Below are 7,016 nucleotides of genomic sequence, written 5' to 3'. Positions count from 1 at the left end.
TCTTAATAGAGAAGGCTTAGTTTTCTTAGGTAATCAAAGATCTGAAAAGGGCAACATGAAACACAGAAAATTATTTTGACAAAACACGGAATCTCTGTTTTCTAGGTAGATTACTTAAAAGGTAAAAACAATCTTTTATAATCTCTTATCAAAAGCAGACCAATAGTAAAAAAAAATACCCTTGTCCTTTTGGTAGATGAAGGAAAATTACATAAGCACACTATTGATATTAAAGCTTATTTAAAAAACCCTTATAATAGCAATTCAGTTTTAGCCAACTTGACTACACAGGTAAAATTCTCTCTTTTTCTCTCTCTTCCCAACTTTCTATACAATTTTGTCCTTTATTATCCTCTTTCCCCCTGTGAAATTACCAGTTTTACATCAGGACAAATTAACTTCATTTTCCCTTAACAAAAACACATCACCATACCTCACACCTTCTTAGTCAAAAATACATCCTACCGGGCTTCCCTGGTGGTGCAGTGGTTGAGAGTCCGCCTGCCCATGCAGGGGACACAGGTTCGTGCCCCGGTCCGGGAAGACCCCACGTGGCGCGGAGCGGCTGGGCCCGTGAGCCATGGCCGCTGAGCCTGCGCGTCCGGAGCCTGTGCTCCGCAACGGGACAGGCCACAACAGTGAGAGGCCTGCGTACCGCAAAAAAAAACAAAACAAAAATTCCTACCTTCCTCATATACAAACTTGTTTCCATTATTATTTCTAGTCGTTTTAATTATACACATTAATTAAATTTTGAATTAGAATTTTTAAACCTTAGAAACCTTAATTTCTGGTGAAAAGTAAGAAGTAAGCAATTGTGAACTGCCTGTTATACCAGCATTCTTTATATTGGCAAGTTCTGTGACTAAGTTTCATAATTTCTAGAAGCATACACTTCCTCATAGTACAAATTTTCAATGTGGCATAACACATGTTTACTATGAGACCCAAATATATTTAGTTTCTCTGTGATAATGTAATAAGAAACCAAAAGTAGATCAACCTATGTTCAGTAATTAATGTTTCTTCATTTTATCTTATTAGGAAGTGATCTAAATTCAATGAATTTCCATCATTTAGCTTAACTTAGAAAAACTCTAAGGGTGTAAGTTACCAAAGAGATTTGAGAAACTAAGAAAACGTATCAGAAAACATAATTACTGTTGAAAAGTTCACCTAAAAACTCTCATCCCACTTACATTTATTAAAATCACTTCCTCCCTACATTTATGTTTAGACTACCCATGAAAACTTTATTAGACACTAGTCAAAGTCAGCAATCATCCCAAGCTACTGTTCTTGCAGACAAATTCTATAATACAGATAACATAAACTTATTTCACTAGTAAACTCAGGTAGAATAAAAGTTGTCTATCTGCATATTTAATGCTGATAACTCTGAAGGCATACCTATGTTAATTAAACCAAACTTAAACTAGCTTTTATTTACCAAAGATTATACTACATGAAGTTGAAAAATATTTGGGTTAGTTTCTGTATTTCTGAGTTTTAGGAATACTTAATTCATAAGTGCTTATTGTTAAGCCAATTAAGTAGCAATCTCTTACCAATTAATTTTGAGAATACCTTCCACAGGTAGTAAAATATCACATATATGTAACATACATCTGTAGACATGTAAACACACAGATAGACACAGAGACCCTATAGCTTCCACTCCAAAATTTTAGCCATGAATCAGGTACAATAATACAAAACTCACTAGTTTATAAACCACAACTAGATCCAAATTATGTTTCTGGCAGTTGGAATAGGTTAAGTTTACCAGCTCAAATTTCTAAAGCGTTTTACAATTTGTAGAGAAGACTTTTAGGATTTGTATTTGCCTTTGACAAGTAATCTTATGGAGTCTTGTGGACTAGATTTGGGCAAGGGAGCCTTTATAGCAGTTTGTATTTTAAAAAGCTTCTCTTTCGTTTTTTTTCGGTCTCAGGTTAAGTGTGGGCAGTGTTTTAGATATTGCCTGGGGTGTTTATATTTCGAAGACATGGTAAGATTTACACCTTCAAGGGATAAAGAAAGAATACACGTTTTCTCCTAGGCGTTTTTGGGGTATATTGGTCCACTATCAGAAGTCTAGGGTAATTACTGTTTAAATTTTTCTTTCTTTTTCTTACATGCACAACAATTGCACTTCCAGTGTCCTGATTTTTTATATCTGCAAATGTCTGGAGGCAAATAGGAAAGGATCTGAGGGGTCTTTGAGTTCCTCTCAGAGTTATGCTTTTGTTCCTCTAATGATTCAAATTGCAAACCAAGAATTGTTGATTTTAACTCCATTTTTCCTCCTTCACTTCTGCAAGCTACCTTCAAAGAATTGGACAGCTGCTTCCATTGTAATACTTAGAGGTTGACTAGCCCACCCAACCATACTATTTTGAATTTGCCTTTTTATTTCAGGGAGAAAATTTCCTACTAAGGCAGAAATGGAAAGATTTCTATGTTCTGGAACTTTGGGGGTTAATGCAGTATGCGTTGAAAAGTCTATATAAGCATTCAACAAAGGCCTTTGGATGCTGTCTTTCTTTCTGCGTGTACAATTTAACCTTAGACCAATCCACCTTAGATGAGGGGAAGTATTTACTATTGCTCCTATAAGCCCATGAATATTGGTTTCCAGCTGATTCCTTTCCTGATCATTTGTAGGAGGGCCTGGGAGAATTTCTGGTCATCGGTTTCCTCTGTGAGAGATGTTTTCCCCCAGGAAGCCATCTGGCTTGTCTGTTAACTATAGTGTAATTATGGTTGGGAAAAATATCCTTCAGCAGCCAATTAAGGTCCTTATGAGTGGGGTTGTGAATGGCCACTAATATTTCTAATTCCTCTCTAAATTTGGTAGGATCGTCTAAAAGTGGAGGTAAAAGGGCTGTACAATTTAAAAGATCTATTGCTGTCCAGAGGATGTGAATTCTTTGTCGTAGGCAATCCAGGATACATCCACAAAGAACATTGCACAGGAAGGCCTGAAGCTGGCAGAGAAAGTGAGTCTTACTGTCCATCCCCATGTTTTTGCTAAATTTACTTAATGGTTTTCACCCTTTACATGAGTAAACTGTATACCCTGGGCCTAGAGATTAGGCTGGAGTGCTCTCTGTAAATCCTGTAGGGAAAGGGAAGCTAAAACAGGCAGCTGGGTTTTTAAGGGATTTTTCTGGGGAAGGTGGAGGAGTTTGGGAGCTAAGGGAATTTGCTGAGGAGATGGGGCTGGATTTTAAGAAGGACGATATGCATTGGACGTGGACTTTAGTTTCTGTTCTAATTTCTGTTCTTTCATCTTATTAAGGGAGTCCCTAAGACTAGCCATTATATTCCTGTGTCCACTTCTTTGTTTGTTTGTTTGTTTGTTTTTTGCGATACGCGGTCCTCTCACTGTTGTGGCCTCTCCCGTTGCCGAGCACAGGCTCCAGACGCGCAGGCTCAGCGGCCATGGCTCACGGGCCCAGCCGCTCCGCGGCATGTGGGATCTTCCCGGACCGGGGCACGAACCCGTGTCCCCTGCCTCGGCAAGTGGACTCTCAACCACTGTGCCACCAGGGAAGCACCATGTGCCCACTTTTTAATTCAGCCTTTCCATAGGTACAAATAAGATACTTACGATGAGAGCTCTCTAAAAACTGTTTTCTATCAAATATAGCCAATTCAAGGCATCCATAGTCTGGCCATTGACAGCTAGGATCTTATATTAATCTCAATAGTGACTCAAATCAATAAGCCTCTATATGGCTTACCATGGACCCAAGAGGTATCTCAAAGGAAAGTACAAAAGATACAGCCCTCACAAGATCCAGAAAGTTCATTCCCAGGTTAGCCTAAGAAAGCAAAGACTTCTGTTACGTGCTAAGAATGGTGTAGTGCAGTGCCTGCAGCTGCCCATGAGAATGTGAGACACCCCCAATCACAGACCCACTAATCTGTGACATTCAGTGGGTGCTACTGGAATGGGACTTTTCCAGCACTACAGGGCAATGAAGGTTGAGACAACAAAGGTCCCCTGTGGACCAGGACCCCTTATGACAAGTTCTCCTGACAGCTGACACAGCCGAACAAAGAGAATGCTGTGTGACTTCGCATCTCAGAATCCCAGTGGATTCAATTGGCCATCAAAATGGAAGTTGGTACTTGCATCTTGTGGCTGGTGGAAACCAGAGACAATATTCTTACTCGTCATAAGGCCAAGCTCTCAGGACACAGAACAAGGTGAAAGGAAAATCTCATCTGGTTCTACACAGGGGATCTACTCCAAAGTTTGTCTAAACAGATGTCGATCTGGTGGGAAGCATGAACTTACCAATTTCTGAGGCCAGCTTCAACAACAGGCTTATAGGACCTATGCCTGTGTTCTACCCAACGGTATGACAAATGTCACAAAAGACAGAGACGAAGGAAAACGAAGACTTTCTCTGGGAGGAAAGGGAACAATAGAAAACAAGAGGACTCATAACAAATCTTTACCAGAGTTGCTATACCTGAGAAACTAGTTCACACAAGTATTTTCTCCTGCTAATCTAAATTTAGAGAGAGAAAAGGACTCTTACCAGTCTCACTTCCTCCAGACCATGCAGGCAGAGATCTAAGAGACCGTCATGGTAAGAATTCTTACCTTCTGTTGGTTCCCGTCAGCAGTCCCAGGATCTCTCAGCTGCAGCAGCCCCAAAGTGAGCAGCGTCCAGCCAGTGTAGAGCCCCACACTGGGCGCCAAAACTGTAGGACAGGAAAAGTTTTCCATTCTTCCATTATAGGATCTTTGGCTGTTCTAATAATCAAATTGACATAAAACAGCTTAACTAGAGAAAAACAAATTTTGTACTTATGGGATCCCCAAAGACAGGAGACCCAAAGAGTCAGGCAACTGAGGCTGGTAAACAGATGTTTCCATTCCATGCAGATAAGTCTTTCTGGTATTAACTGTTATCATTGATACTTGCTATCTTCCTGGTATGGGCCCTCTATCTAAATTCTTTTAGGCAATTAAGGGAGAGGTAAAGAGCTTTTACAGTGGAATATTACTCAGCCATAAAAAGGAATGAAATTAGGTCATTTGTAGAGATGTGGATGGGCCTAGAGACTGTCATACAGAGTGAAGTAAGTCAGAAAGAGAAGAACAGATATCATATATTAATGCATATATGTGGAACCTGAAAAAATTGGTATAGACAATCTTATTTACAAGGCAGAAATAAAGACACAGATGTAGAGAACAAACGTACGGACACCATGGGGGAAGCAGGTGGTGGGATGAATTGGGAGATTGGGATTGACATATATACACTATTGATACTATGTATAAAATAGATAACTAATGAGAACCTACTGTATAGCACAGGGAACTCTACTCAGTGCTCTGTGGTGAGCTAAATGGGAAGGAAATCCAAAAAAAGAGGGGATATATGTATATCTATAGCTGATTCACTTTGCTGTACAGTAGAAACTAACACAACATTGTAAAGCAACTATACTCCAATAAAAATTAAAAAAAAAAACAGAAAACAAATTTTAAAAAATTAAAAAAAAAAAAAAGAGCTGTTCCTGAGTCTGCTGGGTCTTAATTGTCTTCAACTCAAAACAATCCACATGCCAAAATGGCACACTTTGGGTCACACATTTTACTCTGCCTCATGGGCAAAGGAAATTAAACAACTTCTAAAAAGCAAAAAACAAATACCAAACAAACATATATTATGACCCAAAGAATCAGAAAATACACTAAAACAAAGATGAGATACAAGCTATGATCTGTTATTGTTATTATTTTTTGGCTGGCTGTATGGCTTGCAGGATCTTAGTTCCCCGCCCAGGGATTGAACACAGGCCCTTGGCAGTGAAAGCATGGAGTCCTAACCACTGGACCGCCAGGGAAGCCCTTATGATCTGTCAATTTATATGCTAATCCACAGTACTAGTAAGAACTTTGAGAAGGGTAAGGGGCAGAGAAGCCAGTACTCTTTTACATTACTTTTTGAAAGCAATTTGGAAATAAGTATGAATAATCACAAAGTTCTTTATTGCTTTTGACCTAGTAATTGCATTTCTGGAAATTTATCATTCATATACACACACACACACACACGTGAAGATAACTTAGAACCTCTCTAAATTGTAAAGACCTAAATGTTCAACAGTAGAGGATGGCCAATGAAATATCATAGAGCCATTGAAAATAATGGTTTTGAAAAGTATAGCAACATGAGGGAGTTCTTGTGATACAACGCAACTAAGAATTTCTGTGTGGCTGGTAAGGTAAAGAGAAAAGGAAGGTTAGGGTGTGTGTGCGTGTGTGTGCGTGTGTGTGTGTGTGTGTGTGTGTGTGTGTGTGTGTGTGTTGGGGGACAGGAGACAAGCTGGTGAAGAATCTTAGAACCAATGAAAGAGTCTTGAATGCAATGAGGTACAAAAGGAAGACAGTGCAGTGGCATATTTGAAGCTCATGTGCAAATTTGATGTGTCTTGCAGAAATATCAATTTTATACAAAGAGTATAAGGAAAATGCTTATATTCAATTGACATATAGAGTGCAGAATCTACACACATCGCAAAGATAAATCTTGAAACTTCAAAGAAAATTCACACTTAGATAAGCAGGCCTTTCCAACCACTGAACTCATGGGAGTATGTGTCCATACTCTTTCATTGGGAGAAATGTCTCAGTTACACCATTTAAGAAGGGCAACAGTCAGGAGAGTAGGAAGCCAGTGACAAATTTTAAGAAATCAAATAACATGTTCCAAACTTACGCTTTAAAAGTATACTGTAGGCAGCATAGATTAGCTAGAAGCCATAGCATATGTAGGCATGCCAGTGAGGAGACTGTTGCCACTCACTGTCCATTTAGAGAACGGGGACTTCAGCCAAGAAGGTGTGATAGTAGTCATGAACAAGAGAGGATGAATTTGGGAGAAATGTCAGAGATACAATCGTGATTTTTTTTTAGATTTTTAAAAATAAATTTATTTATTTATATTTTTCTGCGCGCGCGGGCTTTCTCTAGTTGCAGCGAG

At 39.1% G+C, this 7,016-nt stretch overlaps 1 pseudogene; it reads right to left on the bottom strand.

The window, feature by feature from the left end:
• LOC112407825 (heat shock-related 70 kDa protein 2-like) overlaps positions 1-7,016 on the bottom strand; it is a 63,752-nt pseudogene that overhangs the window by 50,770 nt on the left and 5,966 nt on the right.

Source organism: Neophocaena asiaeorientalis, unplaced genomic scaffold, assembly GCF_003031525.2.
Source record: "Neophocaena asiaeorientalis asiaeorientalis breed wild unplaced genomic scaffold, Neophocaena_asiaeorientalis_V1.1 scaffold1064, whole genome shotgun sequence".
Classification (NCBI taxonomy): domain Eukaryota; kingdom Metazoa; phylum Chordata; class Mammalia; order Artiodactyla; family Phocoenidae; genus Neophocaena; species Neophocaena asiaeorientalis.
This window is presented reverse-complemented; position numbering and strand designations above follow the sequence as displayed.